The sequence below is a fragment of the Apium graveolens genome, chromosome 5, assembly GCF_009905375.1.
Source record: "Apium graveolens cultivar Ventura chromosome 5, ASM990537v1, whole genome shotgun sequence".
Classification (NCBI taxonomy): domain Eukaryota; kingdom Viridiplantae; phylum Streptophyta; class Magnoliopsida; order Apiales; family Apiaceae; genus Apium; species Apium graveolens.
In genome coordinates this window covers 115,282,430-115,303,122 of record NC_133651.1, presented here as the reverse complement: position 1 = coordinate 115,303,122, position 20,693 = coordinate 115,282,430, and the positions used below count along the sequence as shown (strand labels likewise).

The 20,693-nt window shown below is 35.8% G+C and overlaps 1 non-coding gene across 1 annotated transcript; it reads left to right on the top strand.

Moving 5' to 3' along the window:
- The first annotated feature begins 15,773 nt into the window (after positions 1-15,773).
- On the top strand, positions 15,774-15,880 carry LOC141662228 (small nucleolar RNA R71). The gene has a single exon (XR_012550351.1). It is a non-coding gene; the product is annotated as a small nucleolar RNA R71 (small nucleolar RNA).
- The last annotated feature ends 4,813 nt before the right edge of the window (positions 15,881-20,693 follow it).

The following is a 20,693-nucleotide window of genomic DNA, read 5'->3' as shown; positions in this document are numbered from 1 at the left end:
AATTACCAGTTAGTAATCCTATGACCAGGAACTATTTAAGTTTAGAGTTATCATCTTTTAGGTCTCATTATTATGATCTCATCACAATCCATAAAAAGCTTTACTCTAAACTGGGGTATATCTTATTTAAACATTTAAATAGATAGAGCCCGCAATAAAAACAAAACAAGTCTTTTATTAATATCAATGAAATCAAAACAGATTACATAAAAGTTATTCCTAAATCCTCATACATGATTGGATTTAGGACATATCTCTTTCACAAGCTAGGTGATCTACAGCTGGTGTAGCCTGGATACGAGTTGATAATATCAGGTTCGCGTCATCACGAGAGAAAGTAGTCATTACTCTATTGTCATCCCACATTCTACTGTAAGAATGAAACAGCTGAGCTTTCGTTGAAATGCTGCCATTATAAATTCGAGACTGATCAACCTTGAAGTTCTCCTTACCAGCCAACCAAGGATCCTTGAAACAGTTGATTGATTCCCCATCCCTTAGAATCCATCTATAGCCCTCCCTAACCTCATTCTTGACCGTAATTATACCTTGCCAAATAAAGCTTGATCCCGGTCTTGCTACTGCCTGCAGAAAATTAGAGTATGAGAAATACTTAGCTTTATATACCCTTGAGACCAGAGATTGAGGGTTGTGAATGAAGTTCCAAACATGTTTAGCCATAAGTGCAATATTGTAACCATAAAGATTTCGAAAAGCTAGACCTCCCTGACATTTAGGCATACTGAAGCCATCCCACGCCACCCAATTAATCCCTCTCCTGTCTGTAGACCCCGAATGCCACCAATATTTATTCATCATCACCTCCATTTTATTACACATAGACTTAGGAAATAGAAATGAAGACATGCAATATGACGGGACGGCCGTAGCCATATTTCTGATCAGAATAGACTTGCCCGCACGTGAAATTTTCTTTTCCTTCCATCTTTGCAAACGCTTCCTCAATCGATCTTTGATAAATCCAAACACACGTTTCTTCGAACGACCTACTAAAGATGGTAAGCCTAGATACATAGTATCCTGTAATATGCCGGAAACCCCCAGGATGGAAGATATTTCATGCTGCTTCACTTGTTTAACCCGGGAACTGAAAAAATCCCAGATTTTTGGTAATTGATGGATTGTCCCGACATACTAGCATACTCATTCAAGATAGCCTTCACAGCCCCTGTTTCAATGGTGATTGCTCGAAAGAAAAGGAATGAATCATCTGCAAATAGCAGATGAGAGATAACTGGAGCTGACTCGCTAACTTTATCATCATGGATCACCTCCTCAGAAACAGCCTTTGAGAGAGCTAGTGACAGTCCCTCCACACAAAAAAGAAAGAGATAGGATCTCCCTGTCTTATCCCTCATGAAGGTTTGATTGGACCAATAGTATCACCATTAAAACAGAAATTGTAAGCTACTGTCGTTACGCATAACATCATCTAACTTATCCATTTAGAGAAAAATCCCATATCTTGCATCCTCTGCTTCAAATACACCCAATTCACTCTATCGTAATCTTTTGAAATATCCAGCTTCAGGGCCACATCACCATCCCCTCCTAAATTTGATTTCTTTATATGATGAATAATCTCAAAAGCGATAAGCACATTTTCATTAATACTCCTATTTGGAACAAATACCACCCGATTTTGAGCAATAATATAAAGAAGATTACGCTTCAAACGGTTTGCTAAGACTTTAGATAAAATCTTATATAACACGTTACACAAAGCTATAGGATGAAGATCTTTCAACCGGCAAGCATTTTCTTTCTTGGGAATAAGAACAACATTAGTATCATTTAAACTTGCCGGAAAGGAGTTCGTTTTTAACCAATCCCTGCAACATGTGTACACCTCATGTCCTAAAATTGGCCACAGTTGCTGGAAGAATACTGGGTTGAGGCCGTCTGGACGACTGGCCTTGTCTTGGTGCATCTGTTTAACAGCAGTTGTAAATTCCCCAAACGATAATTCAGCTATCAGCATCTGATTTTGTGCATCTGTCACACACCTGTTATCTTCTGTCGAAGGAAAAACTGAGGTAGATGCACTTCCACTAAACATTTCAGTGAAGTAATCTTTTACCATAGTGCACATTCCATTTTTGTCATACACTTGAACCCCAGAATCAGTCTCCAGATATGATACCTTATTCGTTTTACACCTAGAAGATGCTGATGCATGAAAAAACTTGGTGTTAGCGTCCCCTTCTTCCAGCCAACAGACTTTAGCCCTTTGTTTCCAATATATTTCTTCATGTAAGAGCAAGTCGTTCAATTTTTCTTTCTCTGCAAAATACATTTTTACACCATCACTATCAACACGATTGAATAAAGTAAAAAGTACCTCTTTCAGATTTTTAACTTTATCCTGGAATTTGTGGAAGAAATTTCTTCCCCACCGCGCCATAAAGCTTGAAACATACAAAAATTTTGGGAGGATATTGGATGGAGGGAGAGTAAGCTAATAATCTGTTGTTTCTTTAAGAAAATTCGGTTCTTGGAGCCAAGTATTTTCAAAATGAAAACGAAATTGCCTTTGAGAAAAAGCCACACTAATCAAATCAAGCAATATAGGATCATGATCTGACACAGAAGTATGGGTGGCTGGAAGCTTACATAGGGGGAAAAGATGAATCCACGAACGAGAAGCAAACGCTCTGTCCAGACGCTCCCTCACCCAACCATCGATACCACGAGATTTTTCCCAGGTAAAACGACCACCTTGCAAGTCAATTTCTACTAATGAAGAATCATTTATTGCTGCTTGGAAGCTAGACATGAGGGACTGAGCAAGAGGAGTACCTCCCCATTTATAGGTTGTAGCTAACAAATCATTAAAAATGCCTACGATATCCCAAGGAAGCTGCGTCATCCCAGATAGTGTACGAATAAGATCCCATGACTCCTTTCTACGAGATCTTTCCGGAAAGCCATAGAAACACGAAAGAGCCCAAATTGCAACACCATTACTCAGGAAGTTAACATTCACATGATGTCGAGAGTAACCCGTTATTTCACAAATTACATTATTTCTCCAAAAATTGCCAAACCACCACTTCGACCAACTCTATCTACTGAAAAACATTGAGCAAAACCATACTTAACACGCAACTCTTCAATCTTATTAGCATATGAAATAGTTTCAGACAAGAAAAGAAAATCAGGTTTATGTGACTTTATGAGGTCACCAAGAGTGCAAACTATCCGAGGTGAACCCAACCCTCGATAGTTCTAATAAACAATAATCATTGCAACTGGCTAGCTTGCCTTGCAAGCGTAGCCAAAACATTAGTGGAAGAAACTGGACAATCAGTATAAGAAAGACCAATCTCAGTATTAAACCCTTCTTTAACCCCTTCTATTTCCATTAGCATGTCGTTATCCGGGCCTTTTCTTCATTTATTTCGTTCTTCTATATTAAGCCCAATCAACTCATTCTCAGCCGACCCAATAGGAGTTTTAGAAATACCCAGAATAACTGCATTATCTTGATTATTTGGATTAAATCCCTGATTTCCAGTCATTGAATTACCAGCATTGCTATAATTCCGCGCCAGACCACATGTAACCAAAATTTGGTTACCACACTCCCCCGAAAAGTGCTGATTAGAATTTGAGTTGCCGTGAACCGCGTCCCAGTCAACGTCTCGCTCATCACGGAGAAACTTGCTTCGATCCTGTCGTACCACCCTCCTCGACTGAGCACGTAGCCATGTCCCCCACTCCCGCCCACTATCTTGAACATTCAGGTTGAGTTTCTTGGTACAGAAACGTTCTGTGTGAGTAACAAGGCCACAAACAAAGTAAAAATCTCCAAGACGCTCGTATTTACATTGAACAATGCATTCCACTCCATTCAACCTGCAAACCTTCTTCTTGCGTTTTAGTGGCTGTCTTACATCAATATTTATCTTAATACGCATAAACTCACGCCAAATACTAGAATTGTTATTAGGGTCATAAGATAAAAATGAACCAAAAAAATCGCCAAGCTATTTACCGGCGGCCTCCATCATCAGCCCCGATGGGACACAAAAAAGCTGAACCCAAAATTGTAGATTAAATAATGGGACATCTAAGGGGTCTACACCATTACCAATCTTACTGAGAACAAGCATTGCATTATCAAACGTCCACGGGCCTCCATTCATAACACACTCCATATCATCAGTATGATAAAACTGAAAGAGGTAGATTCCAGGCTTCACTAATCCCTCTTGCTGGCCTCCAGATATCACAGATGTCAGTGACTTTCGACTTCCTTGCCTAGTATTCAGACTTTTTTCCGTCAAAAAATGACCCACTAAGCAGGTTTCAAACTTGTTTGATACATCTTTAGCTTTCTCATCAAAAACTAGCTCAGTATTCTCCTTATCCTCAATCCCCATCCCCACCAACCTCTCATTGATATCATCCACCCTTGCCATTACAGCACTCTCACGGTCTTCTGAGAAAGAACGAAAAGAAAAACAAACACTCTCACTTTACACGGAGAGAAAAAAAAACCTCTATAATTTGTATGTTTGGCTTTTCTACTTTTTCTTACTTTTAGTTTTATTACTTTTAGTTTTGATAATTTGTTACAATATTGTTGTAACAACTATGCAAAAAACATATTAATATTGAATTAAATTTCTTTTGATCATATATATATTTACATATAATAGAATATCTAATAATATTCTATTCACCCTTGTGTCATCTTATCATAGTGCTTGAATATTTGAATATTAGTAGAATAGTGTAATTATTTTATATTTATGAATGGTTAAATTGAACCTCTAATCATATACTATTTTGGATTATATTAAAACATTATATTGCATTCCGGTGTTTGAATATTAGTGAAATAATATAATAAATTTAAATTTATAATTATATTAAGGATTTTTTCAATTGATTTATGTGGTCTAATTTTTTTATTTTATTTTATTTAAATAAAATTTAGCATTTATTACGAAACTTGATAGACGAATTAAATATATTTAAAAATCCAGTTATTATATATACAATTATTAATAATTTTATATAATTTTAATACTATAGCGCAGTAGTAGAGAATTAATATTACAATATTTTAATATATCCCAATACTATCAACCTTTATTTTTACGATAAAACTATGAATTTATCCATTTCATTTCTATTATAAATAAAAAATTAGTATGATATAATATGAAAATTTATTTTTTTGATAACCTTAGTTTTGATTAAGGTAGTACATGAGAACATAACAGACTTGTGGAATAGTGTTTGTTTCTTTTATTTTTTAGAATTCTATAAATTTATTATAGTAGTTTTTAATTCTGATGTTGCAATATTACTTTTAGTTTTAATAGTTTATTACTTTTAGTTTTAATAATTTGTTACAATATTGTTGTAACAAATATGCAAAAAACTTATTAATATTGAATTAAATTGCTTTTGATCATGTATATATTTACATATAGTAAAATATCTAATAATATTCTATTCAGCGTTGTGTCATCTTATCATAGTATTTGAATATTTGAATATTAGTATAATAGTGTAATTATTTTATATTTATGAATGGTTAAATTGAACCTTAAATCATATACTATTTTGGATTGTATTGGAATATTATATCGCATTCCGGTGTTTGGATATTAGTGAAATAATATAATAAATTTAAATTTATAATTGTATTAAGAACTTTTTCAATTGATTTATGTGGTCTAATTATTTTTTTATTTTATTTAAATAAAGTTTATCATTTATTACGAAACTCGATAGATGAATTAAATATATTTTAAAATCCAGTTATTATATATACAATTATTAATGATTTTATATAATTTTAATACTATAGCATAGTAGTAGAGAATTAGTATTACAATATTTTAATATATCCGAATACTATCAACCTTTATTTTTTACGGTAAAACTATGAATTTATCCATTTTATTTCTATTATAAATAAAAAAAAAATTAGTATGATATAATATGAATTTTTTTGATTAAATTAGTTTCTTTATAAAGGTGGGATACTTTTTTGGACTTTTTTGAAAAATACCCAAGTTCAAAAAGATTTGTGCAAAAATACTACAATTTTTTAAAAATGTTTAGAAAAATATCTTTTCAATTACAAAAATACTATTTTCAAATTTTATTTGTAAAAATACAATTTTCTGCAACCAAAATACTCAACTGGTTGCATATCTTGGTGATTTTGATTGTATAGTATTTTTTGCAAATATTTTTAGAAGATAATAAAATTGCAAACAAAAATTAAAAAAATTAGCATTTTTTGTAATTTCACAATATGCTAATTCTGAAGTGTATAAAATTATAATTATAAGTTAAAACTAAGAAATCAAAATTTTTTCGCTTTTCAACATGCAAAATTTCAAAATAAATTATTTTAACTAATTTAACTATTATTATTTCTTAATGGATAACAAAGCCAAGCCGTTGATTATCTAATACAACATGGTTGATCAAAGATAATTCTCTATCGACTTGAGTTTTAAAAAAATTCTTGGTGCAGTAGAATTTATAATTGGAATAATTAAGAGCCTCCTCACAAGAGCTCTAAGTTAACAAAATTAAGAGGTATAGCTAAATTAAAATTTCAATAGTTGTTGGGACGAAAATATGCGCTAATATTCAAGTAAGTATACGCGATCACAAATAATATAGAATTATTTCTAGTTTGTTCCTACAGAGACTGGTTTAGGTTAATTTCAATTAATGTACTTATGCAACAATGATATGATTATTATTCAATGCTAAGACGAATAATAAATTGGTTTGGTTTATAACTAAGATTATTAACTAACATGTAATTAACTAAGAGATTAAAATGTTGATTTACTTATATAACACAAACATGGGTTCTAACTTCATTACTACTTCATTCAATAGCCTTTTTATTTTTAACCTTAGCATGTAATGGTGATGACACTAATCAAATAACACGAAACTAGTAAACGCCAACTTTTGTTGCACGAATACCCTACTACCATACATCCATAAAAGAGATAGAAGATGAATAAACACTAATTATATTGAGACCCTATATGTCTATAGAATTTAACAACATAACGGTTTAACGAAAAAGTTATCTATCATGATTACATAGGGCAAGTAAGATGGTTAAAATTACCTACGAATCATGCATATCAGTATATGAACTTATGCTAGCATGGCAAGTTCTAAACCTCTAAATTCACTGTCACTTTATTAGAGATTAACACGCTATCTTATAAGTTTGCGACACTCATAAGACGAATAAGCACAACCAAAACTAGGATATCATACAATCACCACACACTAAGGTATCAAAACATATTAACTATTGGAATCCATAAGTAAATCCGCTAGAACCCCATGATAACGATTAGCCCATAACCGAACTCATCATCACCGTGGATTCCAATGAAAGCATGGTATAATAAACTAGGTCTTTATAAAATGAATCATAAACAATTACGTTAAACAAGAGTATTAGGTTCAACAAAACAAGAAACGAGCATCCAAGATTACAACTTAGAACAAAGAATCACAAGAATAAACTAGATCTTCTTCGCCTTGGTTGAATTATGCTATAGGTCTTCTCGTTATCTTCTCCTTAAGCTCTGTTGTGAAAAACGTCTTTAAGTTGTCATTATATAGAAGCCCAATTAATCCAAAAGTCCAGAAAAATAGTCTTCTAATTGAAACTGGAATCTGGAATCCCGACTTGGCACGACCGCGCGCTTCACCAGCGCGGGCGCGCTGACATTCTGCTTCTCTAGCGCGGGCGCGCGCTAGCACAGCGCGGGCGCGCCGTCCTTCTGGAAAAATTGAAATTGCCTTCTTTTATTACTGGTTCTCGATGGCTTTTGTATGAGCGATCTTCACGACTCCTTCCTAACACTATTTGAGCATCAAAGCAATGCTAAATCACCTTGATCCCTGCTATATGCCTGAAATGGAAAAACACTACAAAACACATCAAAAATACAAATAACTTGAGTACAATAACACCAATCCAAGCCTTTATAGAGCTATCTATGTGGATAAAATACCAATTAGCACACCCCCAAACTTGAACCGATGCTTGTCCTCAAGCATAAACAGACTCAAAGAACAAGAATTAAAAATGCATGAATGCAAGGTACATGAATGCAACGATCCCCTCAGAATAACTAAACCAACCAATGAGCAATATTTTAACAAATGCAATTCTTCGCACAAAGATCAATCAAATCCCAAAAATCAACTTACAAATCAGAAATGTGCATGTGTGCATTTGCTTAACAGATATTCTATCGCAACTAGATCAATAATCATGACTCACTACTCATCAAGGCAATCACAAGGTTATAGATAAAATAAAAGCTAAATTCAAAATGACTTATAATACTTCAGTTCTTATATCAGAGTTATTATATGGATTTATTCTTTTATTCACAACACATAAACAATCACAAATATGCTTATTTGACTGTGTAATGAGTGAGGTCCACAAAAGACTTATGCAATAATACCCATGTAGTGAGCGTTAGGTTAGTGGATCCCAGACTATAAAAGCCTTAGGTCACTAGGCACAAAGTCCCCTAAGAACTTAATAACTCGAGTATTAAAGAGCCCACTCGTAATTAATTATGCATGACTCATATATATTTTTTTCTTTTTTTCTCTTTTTTCCTTTTCACGTGATTTCTGAACGAGTGCGTTTCGCTCCATCTCGCTCAACCCTAGACTACTCATATAAAATGAGCCGGCTACTAGTCATTTGACACCTAGACACAACAAGTAGCAATAAAATCCATTTTTTTCCAATTTTTAAATATCCATGTTATTTTATCATTAAGAGAATATCCTAAATTCTAAATATAAATAAGTGATTAAACCTCGACAAACAAACAAACCATGACCATGATCTAGCACTCAAGCAACCTATAAGTCTAAGTGAAATTTTATTATTTCTAGCATGCAAATCAAATCAATAGGACTTAACATGACTATACACAACATCACTACACTTGCATCAACATCACAAATTAGTCGGAAAAGTAAACTTAAGGGATCATGTTATAATGCAAATGCATGAACTATATGAAAAATAAAATAAAAAAAAAAACAAAAAAAACTATATGACAAATATGTAACTATATGAACTAAACTATCATCAATATGCAAACTATATGGACACACACAAAATATATGTTCCTTAACTATCACCCCCAAACTCAAAATATTCACTGTCCTTAGTGAAGGTAATAATAAGGAATCAGGCATACCTACTCGGAACCAGGATCATCACCCTCAATGGGTGGAGTGTCAGGAGTGTCTGGAGGTGGGTACACAGAGTCCTTATCGAATACTGGCCACTGGATATCAACTCATGTGGCTCTGAATGCAGTCCCCAATGCCTGAGTGAGATCATGTGCAAACCTACTATGGATGTCATGCATTGCATCCATCCTCCTCATCAAGAGCCTATAATGCGCTGAACCCAAACCAGCACTATCCTGTGTTTCCTCCTGCTGCTGCTGCGATCGCGAAGGACCGGCCTCACCCAACTGAGCTCTTCATGCTGCTCTACTCGCCTGAGTCGTACCACCAGTGTATCCCTGAGGTGCTGGACGTCCACCTGGAAAGTGGTCATAAGAATAACCAAGCCCTTTCGGATTAGGCTTACCACCGTACCACTCCTGCATACTCAACAACGTCGAACTATCAATCGGGGCACTCGGAAGCTATAACTTCTCATGCGCTGGCCAATGAACTCCAACCGCCACACACAGCTTCGTCACAATGGACGGATAGGGAATAGAACCCGTAGTACTGCCCCGCAGAAACCTCAATATACCCCGATAAATCACCATCCCGAGATCCACATAATCTCCCTGAAGAATCCCCTATAATAACCATGCACGCTCTACAGTAACATTATGCACGTGAGAAGATGGCATGATGTTGGCACAAATAAAAGAATTTCATGCACGTGCAAACCTGTTCATGCACGAGGCAGGGAAAGTGGCATACTCGTTCGTGCCCCTCTTGAACTTCCAGTGAGTCTCAGGCATACATAATGTAGCAACAATCACATCCAAGTTAAAATCCTCACCGGTCATCGCATTCCAATCCTCCTGCTCAGGCTATCTCTCGGGCTGATTTATCACCCGACGAATAGCCTCCGCACTGTAATCCACAGTCAACCCCTCACCATAGTAAAACCCTTCGTATCTACCTTTGCATTCACGTAAAACTCGCGAACCATACCGATAGGCACCGCAGCTGGTGCCTCATAAAAAAATAATCCAACCCATCTCCACAATCATCTCCAGCAACTTACCATCCCTCCCCGATGGCAGAAAACCTCGCTCCTTGGCTATAGGCTTCGAAAGCAGCTTCCTATACTCCGTCTCAGCCTCCGGAGTTACAAACCTGGGCCTCACATCCCCAACACTAGAAGAATCGGTGATGCTGCTGCTAACTTGAGTTCTTTGTCATTTTCGGTGCCATTGAGATTGAACAAGTTAAGAGAAAAGATGTGTGTATAAGAGAGATTTTTGTTTGAGAATTTGGGAAGTGATGGAGAAGTTTGTGTATAAGTGTGTGTATATATAGGAGATTAGGAATTAGTTATGGAAAAGAAGTGGGATTAATGGGAATAATGGGGGTAATGGAATTAATTTGGAATAGAAATTATGGGAAGTGGAGGAGGGAATTTCGGGTATGAATTGATTTTATGTTTAAATTCTCGATTTTTTGAAGAAAAAAATTCAGGTCCAGGAAGCCAGCGCGGCCGCCCCGCCTGGCAGCGCGGGCGTGCCGTGCTTCTGGAAAACCAGCGCGGCCGCCCCGCATACCAGCGTGGGCGCGCCGTGCTACTGAAGTTTCAGCACGACCGCCCCACTTCTCAGCGCGGGCGCGTCGTGCGACTTAGTTGGCACTAAATTTTTTTCTTTTTCTGATTTTTTTTGTGTTTTTCTCCTTGTTTTCTTCTTCCTCTATCTACTAATGTACAATAAACTTGGGTCACCTCCAAGAAGCACTTGTTTTATATCGTTAGCTTGACGTAGAAACTCGAGATCAAGTGGACAATAGAACGACACTAACCACCTCATGGTATACCATATCCCCATAGTAATGCTTACCTCTGTCCATTTACCTTGAACGCTTGGACCGAATCATTCTAAAAAATCTCCATCGCTCCATGTGGAAACACAGTTTTGATAACAAATGGTCATCACCATCTTGACTTCAACTTTCCAGGAAAAAGACGGAGATGAGAGTTAAACAAAAGAACTTGTTGCCCTGACACAAATGATTTGAGCACAAGACCCCTATCGTGCCACCTCTTGACTTTCTCCTTATATATTTTATTATTCTCATACGCTTGAAGCTGAAACTCATTGAGTTCATTCAATTGAAGCATCCTCTTCTTTCCAGCTGCATCCATTTTAAGATTCAATTTCTTCAAAGCCCAATATGCTTCATGCTCGAGCTCCGCAGGCAAATGACATCCTTTACCATAAACCAACTAAAATGGTGACATGCCTAGCAGAGTCTTGTATGCTGTCCTATACGCCCAAACAGCTTCATCTAGCTTCAAAGACCAATCTTTCCTTGATGGACACACCACTTTCTCTAGAATACACTTGATCTCTCTGCTAGATACTTCAGCTTGACCATTTGTCTAAGGATGGTAGGCTGTAGCAATGCTATGATTCATATTATATCTTTGCATCATGGCAGTGAACTTGTGATTACAGAAATACGATCCCTCATCACTGATTATGACTCTTGGAGTACCAAATCTTGTTAATATCTGTTTATGAAGAAAATTAAGCACTACCTTTGCATCATTTGTCGAAAAATCCTTGACTTCAACTATTTCGAGACATAATCAACCGCCAACAAGATATACTGATTATTGGAAGATGAGACAAATGGCCCCATGAAGTCAATTCCCCAAACATCGAAGACTTCAACTTCTAGAAGCACATTAAAAGGAATCTTATCCCTCTTGGATATCTTACCAACACGCTGGCATCAATCACACTTCAAGACGAACTGATGCGCATCCTTAAATAAAGTAGGCCAGAAGAATCCTGTTTGAAGGATATGAGTTGCTATCTTCTCTCCACCATAGTGGCCTCCATAAACAGTCAAATGACAGTCTCGCAAGATCCCTCCCATTTCCCTGTACGGAATACATCTTCTAATGATTTGGTCAGCTCCTTGCCTAAACAAGAATGGCTCATCCCACATGTACCACTTCACCTCATGAAGAAACTTCTTCCTTTGAGCAGAAGATAAATCTGGAGGCATAATATTACTCACAAGGTAGTTCACAATGTCTGCGAGCCACGGTTCTTCCTCTTGCACCCCAAACAACTGCTCATCGAGAAAAGACTTATTAATCAATGTCTTATCCTGTGAAGTTGTATTTGGATCTTCTAAACGAGAGAGATGATCAGCGACTTGATTCTCAGTACCTTTCCTGTCCTTGATCTCTAACTCAAATTCCTGAAGTAAAAGAACCCATCGAATCAATCTAGGCTTCGAGTCCGTTTTCAAGATGAGATAGCGAATCGCAGCGTGATCAGTGAAAACTATCACCTTCGTCCCAAGCAAATAAGATCGAAACTTCTCAAAACCATAAAAAATAGCCAATAGCTCTTTCTCAGTAGTAGTATAGTTCAGTTGAGCACCATTAAGGGTCTTACTAGCATAATAGACCACATGAAATATATTGTTCTTTCTCTGCCCAAGAACTGCTCTAACTGCATAGTCGCTTGCATCGCACATCATTTCAAAAGGTTCATCCCAATTGGGTTCAGTTATGACAGGTGCCGTGATCAAGCTCTTCTTTAAGCTCTCAAAAGAAGCTAGACACTCTTCATCAAACTTGAACGGGACATCTTTCTCTAGAAGATTGCACAAGGGTTTAGAGATTTTAGAGAAGTCCTTGATGAAACGCCGATAGAAACCCGCATGACCAAGTAAGTTGCGGACTCCCTTAATAGAAATTGGTGCCCATCTTGGATTTATCCACCTCGAGACCTTTACTAGAGACCTTGTGCCCAAGAATGATGCCTTGTTGCACCATAAAGTGACATTTCTCCCAGTTGAGAACCAGATTGGTTTCAACACACCTTTTAAGAACGACACCAAGATTTTGTAAGCACTCGTCAAAAGAATCACCGAACACAGAGAAATCGTCCATAAACACCTCCACATTCTGACCAATCATATCAGAGAAGATAGCCATCATACATCTCTGAAATGTAGCAGGTGCTCCCCATAACCCAAAAGAAACTCTTCTGAAGGCGAAAGTCCCAAACGGACATGTGAAAGTAGTTTTTTCCTAATCTTCTGGAGCAATGCAAATCTAATTATAGCCCTGATAACCATCTAGAAGATAATAGTACTAATGCCCACCCAACCTGTCAAACATCTGATCAATAAAAGGAAGAGGGAAGTGATCCTTCCTTGTGGTTTTGTTCAGCTTTCTGTAGTCTATGCAAACTCTCCACCCTGTGACTGGTCAAGTAGGATTGAGCTCATTCTTTTCATTAGCTACCACGGTGATGCCTCCTTTCTTCGGCACACACTAAACTGGGCTCACCCAAGAACTGTCAGAAATAGGATAAATGATCCCTGCTTCTAGCCACTTGAGAATTTCCTTCTTCACAACTTCTTTCATGATTGGATTAAGCCTTCTCTGTTGCTCAATCGTTGGCTTGCTACCTTCTTCTAGTAGAATTTTATGCATACAATAAGAAAGGATGATTTCCTTGATATCTACTATAGTCCATCCAATTGCTAACTTGAACTTTCTCAGAATTCTCAAGAGCTTTTCCTCATCACTACCTGAAAGGTCAGATGCAATAATAACAGGCAAAGTAGATGTATCACCTAAAAAAGCATACCTTAAGTGTTCAGGAATTGGTTTAAGCTCAAGTGTAGGAGCTTCCTCAATAAATGGCTTGAAGCGCTTTGGAGATTTGTTCAGCCCCTCCAATCCAAAAGATTCAAAAGGCATATCCAGCCTTCGCTTCCAAGGAGAAGTATTCAAATACTGCAACTGTTCATCACCTTCATCATTTTCACTATCTGAATTCCCTAACAAGGCCTTCTCTAAGGTATCAGACCTTAGCATTAGATCAAGTTCTGAAGTAACCACATAATCGAAAAACTCCACTTTTAATCACTCCTCATTATCAGTAGGAAATTTCATGGCATTGAAAACATTGAACGTCACATCCTGATCTAGTACTCGCATAGTGAGCTCACCCTTCTGCACATCAATCAAGGTCTGACCAGTAGCCAAGAATGATCTTTCCAAGATTATGGGAATCTTTTTATCCTCCTCAAAATCAAGAATTATAGAATCAGCAGGAAAGATGAGTTTGTCCACCTTGACCAAGACATCCTCCACAATGCCTCGTGGATATGTAATAGAACGATCGGCCAACTACAAGGACATATAAGTAGGCTTTGGATCAGGTAAGTCCAACTTCTTGAAGATAGACTAAGGCATCAAATTGATGCTAGCTCCCAAGTCACATAAACATTTGTCAAATGACACTTTTCCAATGGTACAAGGAATAGTGAAGCTTCCAAGATCTTTAAGCTTCAGAGGAAACTTCTGTTGTAGCACATCACTGCATTCCTCCGTGAGAGCAACTGTCTCTAAGTCATCAAACTTCACTTTCCGAGAGAGAATACCTTTCATAAACTTCGCATAACTAGGCATCTGTTCAAGAGCTTCAGCGAAAGGTATGTTGATATGAAGTTTCTTGAACACCTCCAGAAACTTCTCAGACTGCTTATCCAGCTTTTTCTTCTGCAGTCTCTTAGGAAAAGGAGGTGGAGGATAGATCTGTTTCTCCCCTGTATTACCCTCAGGAGGAGTATGTTCTATAGTAGTCTTTCTTGGTTCCACTTCTTTTTTCTTCAGCACATCTTCTTTAGTCACGACTTCAAATTCTTAAACTTGAAATCTTTCGGGAATTGCAACCTTCCCAGAACTCAATGTTATTGCCTTAACCTGCTCTTTAGCTTCCCTTTTTCCTGGTACTTCAGTGTCACTAAGGAGAGTACCAGGTTGTCGATTCAGCAAGGCATTGGCAATCTGCCCAATTTGATTCTCCAATGTCTTGATAGAAACTACTTGGCTCTTGCACAAGAGCCTCAACTCTTCCAATTCAGATTTTTCATTAGATTGTGGCAGCTGCGGAAGTTGCGGTTGTTGTCTTGGTGCATATTACGGCTGTTGAAAACCAGGAGGCTTGTATTGCTTTGCTACATATGGCTGATAATGCTGTTACACCGCATTCTGAGTGTTGTTCCAGCGGAAGTTAGGATGATTGCGGTTGTTGAGATGATAAGTGGCTGGAGATGGTTGTTGCGATCTCTGAAAGTTGCTCACGAACTGAGCTGATTCACTAGAAATAGCACACTGCTCTGTCTCATTCGCACCAGCACAAAGCTCACAAACACTAGTGATCTGATTAATTCCAAAACTAGCCAAAAAATCATCCTTCATCGTCAAAGCCTGAAGCTGAGCAGCTATAGCAGTAGCTGTGTCCACTTCCAGAATTCCTACTACTTTGCCTTGAGGCATTCTCTGAGTTGGGTTCTAGTATTCATGGGCATCCATCAGTTCAGTCAATTCATAAGCTTCATCGTAGCTTTTGGCCCATAAGGCTCCTCCTGATGCTGCATTAAGCATGGGTCTAGAAGTAGCACCCAACCCATTATAAAAGAAGTTAATGATCATCCGGTTAGGCATCCCGTGATGAGGACACTTTCTAAGCATCTCTTTGTAATGATCCTAAGCCTCACACAAAGATTCTCCCGTTTGCTGCGTATATTGAGTAAGAGCATTTCTGATTGCAGCTGTCTTTGGCATATGGAAGAATTTAGTGAGAAACTTTTGAGAAAGATCCTCCCAAGTATTAATAGAGCCTGGTGGTAGAGAATGTAACCAACACTAAGCCTTATCCCTCAGAGAGAATGGGAAAAGCCTCAGCTTAATAGCATCTTCAGTAACTCTATTGAACTTGAAAGTGTTGCAGATCTCGATGAAATCCCTGATGTGCATGTTGGGATCTTCTATAGGAGAACCCCTAAACTGAACTAAATTTTGTATCATCTGAATCGTGCTCGACTTGATTTCAAAAGTGTTAGCCGCGATGGCTGGTTGGAAAATGCTAAACTGAATATCATTAATCTTCGGCTTGGAATAGTCCATCAAAGCCTTAGGATTCGCTGCTTAATCTCCCATTATGACTAGAGTTTCTTCTTCAGCTTTCTCCTCAACAAAAACTTCTTCAACCTTCTCTTCAACAAGAACTTCTTCAACTACTTCCTCCGTTTTATCCAGTGCTCTCTTGTGAGACCGAGAACGCGTATGCATACACGCTCGCTAGAGTGCCCGAAACACGACAAGGAAACAAGTAAATAATAATGTCCGGATCAATGAACTTTAACGACCACTGATGACAAACACATAAAATAAAAATTAACACCGAGTCCCCGGCAGCGGCGCCAAAAACTTGTTAGGACAAAAACACGCGCTAATATTCACGCAAGTATACGCATCGCAAGTAATATAGAATTATTTCTAGTTCTTTCCCACAGAGACTGGTTCAGGTTAATTTCAATTAATGTACTTGTGCAACAATGGTATGGTTATTACTCAATGCTAAGACGAATAACAAATTGGTTTGGTTTATAACTAAGATTATTAACTAACATGTAATTAACTAAGAGATTAAAAGGTTGATTTACTTATATAACACAGACATGAGATTCTAACTTCATTAAATACTTCATTAAATAGCCTTTTTATTCTTAACCTTAGCATGCAATGGTGATGACACTAATCAAATAACACGAAACTAGTAAACGCCAACTTTCATTGCACGTGTTGGGAACCACGGACTTAGGGTGTTACTACGTTTTACGATAAAGATTACGAAAAGAGGATTACCTTGATAATGGTTGATTCCATGCTCTTCTGTTGTATTCCCAAATTCCCTTGAGCAAAGTGTGGCCTCCGTCTTCTCAAGTTATCCTCTCTTCTTGCTCCTTGGTGGCTATAATATGTTTTCACACAATTCCAAGCAAGAAGAGAATAAGAATATATATAGGCTACAATAGGGACCATGGATAATTAGGTTGGGCCTTCTAATTACATCTTGAGCCTAGCCCAATGTAATTAAATATTAATTCAATCCACTAAAGAATTAATATTTGCACTACCTTTCCTAATACCGTAATTTAATTAATTCGGTTCCAATATTATTTGCTTATTAAATTCCCCATGTTTAAAATATCATATGTCCATTAATTAAATAAATTACTGATAATTTATTTAATTAATATCTTTTATCCTTGATCATCCACTCAACCTTTATTTAATTATGCCAGAATAAATTCCACCTGCAGGGTTTCACATAATTAAATCTTTTTGAGCTTTCAAGGGGACATCATTAACCCGAATATTATCAGGACATGGATTCCTTCAATAAATAATATCCACCATGTATATAATTCCATCACCCAAAATATAATGATATAATTCAAAAGAATTATTTCATATATAAATCAAAGCATGTAAATAATATACACGTGTCAATTACTATTTCCGGATTAAGAACCTAAGCATTAATAATAACATAGAATCTTAGTTCTCCTTCTTAATCAGTATTAAGGGAACAATTCTAAATTTGATCATGTTCAATATACACAAAGTATACTAGTATTATTTATTAGTCAATATAAACTAATCTAAATAATACTACACCCATACCAGTGGATTGTCCAACACCACCTGTGCTGTGAACCTTATTATATTATATAACCGTATTTAACAATCTAATATTCTGTATCCCATTTGATACTAGATTGTTCACAATATATAATATTAGACAACATGTAAACATTCAAATGATTCTCAAATAAACTGGCCAGAAATAAATGTACATACTTCAAATAAATATTTTCAGTATACACTAACAGCACGAATACCCTACTACCAGACATCCACAAAAGAGATAGAATCTGAATAGACACCAATTATATTGAGACCCTATATGTCTATAGAATTTGACAACATAACGGTTTAACGAACAAGTTATTTATCATGATTACATAGGGAAAGTAAGATGGTTAAAATTACCTATGAATCATGCATATCAACTACATGAACCTATGCTAGCATGACAAGTTCTAAACCTCTAAATTCACTGTCACTTCATTAGAGATTAACACGCTATCTTATAAGTTCGCGACGCTCATAAGACGAATAAGCACAAACCAAAAGTAGGATATCATACAATCACCACACACTAAGGTATCAAAAAATATAAAATATTGGAATCCATAAGTAAATCCGCTCGAACCCCACGATAACGATTAGCCTATAACTGAACTCATCATCACCGTGGGTTCTGATGAAAGCATGGTATAATAAACTAGGTCTTTATAAAATGAATAATAAACAAGTACGTTAAACAAGAGTATTAGGTTCAACAAAACAAGAAACGAGCATCCAAGATTACAACTTAGAACAAAGAATCACAAGAATAAACTAGATCTTCGCCTTGGTTGAGTTGTGCTATAGGTCTTCTCGTTGTCTTCTCCTTAAGATCTGTTGTGAAAAACATCTTTAAGTTGTCATTATATAGCAGCCTAATTAATCCAAAAGTCCATGGAAACAGTCTTCTAATTGAAACAGGAATTTGGAATCCCGACCTGGCGCGGCCGCGCACTTCACCAGCGCTGGTGCACTGACATTCTGCTTCTCTAGTGTGGCCGCACGCTAGCACAACGCGGGCGCGCCGTCCTTTTGGAAAAACTGAAATTTCCTTCTTTTATTGCTGGTTCTCGATGGCTTTTGCATGAGCGATCTTCAAGGCTCCTTCCTAACACCATTTTAGCATGAAAGCAATGCTAAATCACCTTGATCCCTGCTATATGCCTGAAATGCAAAAACACTACAAAACACATCAAAAACATAAATAACTTGAGTACAAAACACCAATCCAAGCCTTTATAGAGCATTCTAAGTGGACATAAATGCCACTTAACAATAGCCTCTTCATACGAGCTCTAAGTTTTTTTTAAAAAGAAACATGGTTAGATTAGAACTTTAACTGACTTTTAATAAATCGGTTTACATAGCCAAATGAAGAATATTTTTCAAAAGATGGATTAAATTTCGAATTCAAATTAAGCTGAAGTATTTCAAGTATTTTTTTAAAAAAATCGTATGAAATTATGATTTCGAATTCAACTAAAATACACAAACTCTTTATCATCATAATATATATATAATGATCAGTTAATGTATTGTATTTGAATGTATATTTAAATTCAGTTTGCTAAAAATGAATTCCACAAATAATTCAGTAATTCACCTAAACAATATTTTTTATATAAATATTAAGTACATGGGTAAGTTAGACATTTCACCGAGAATAAAAAAATCTAACTAATTTTATTTCTCCAATTATATATAGGATTTTTTTCTATAGTGAAACTTAAAAAAATAAATCGATTTAGTATATTTTCATAGTTTTAACGGATCTTGTGACATCTCATGTCAAATTCCGAATATATTTAAATATTGAGTCAAGTCCTAGAAACAATAATGTACAACGCGTCAGTTAGTAATTTTGATATATAATATCAATTAACTTGATCATATAAATACCTCAAAAATATTATTTTTTATTAACATAAGATATTAAAAAAAATTTATCCTTATTGGTATGATAATCTCGTCGAACTTGTAATTTAAATTTACTAAACCGAAACAGTGACGATGTATTTTTGGCCGGATGATGTAGTCAAATTTTGAGTATTTTTTTAAAATGTGAAAGTTCTGATTTCGAAACTAGTAATTTTGATACATATTATCAATTGACTTGATCCTATAAAGACCTCAAAAATATTAATTTTATCAACATAAGATATCATAAAACTTCTCCTTATTGTTAAGATTTTCTCGTTAAACATGTAATTTAATTTAAACCTAGATACTGACGTTATATTTTCGGCCAAGACATGTAGTGAAATTTCGAGTTTTTTTTGAAAAATATGTCAAATTCTGATTTCGAATTCGAAATAAAACGAAATACACTGACTACATATGACCATAACCTATCTAAATATGTAGTACATATATATATTATTTATATAAATATATATTTACATTTAAAATAAATAAATATGTGTAAAATTTAATTTTTTATTAAAAATAGTATATTAAAAATCTATGAGACTTACTTTTCAAACTAAAAAATATTTGATAAATAAGCTAATAATTCGTTTATGTACCATGCTTAACTTTATATCTCAAATTCAATTGTTCAAAAACTAACTCTACAAATTTCAGTTATATAAATTGTTCTTATTTACGACACTGACATTTTATGTGTATGATAAGAAATCTAAATAATAATCTAGATGTGCATGTGAATGTAAAGACTCAGGTTCAATTCCCGTCGGTCATTTCAATGCGAATAAAAAATCTCACTAATTTTATTCTCTTATTAATATATAGAAGATAGAAAATCTCCATGTCTTTTGTGATACATGATATAAATCTAGACTTCACATAATTTGATTGAGATATTCCATTGTTACATGGAGAGTTTATAGACATATAATAACTTAAGAGTATAATTGTAGTTAGCCTT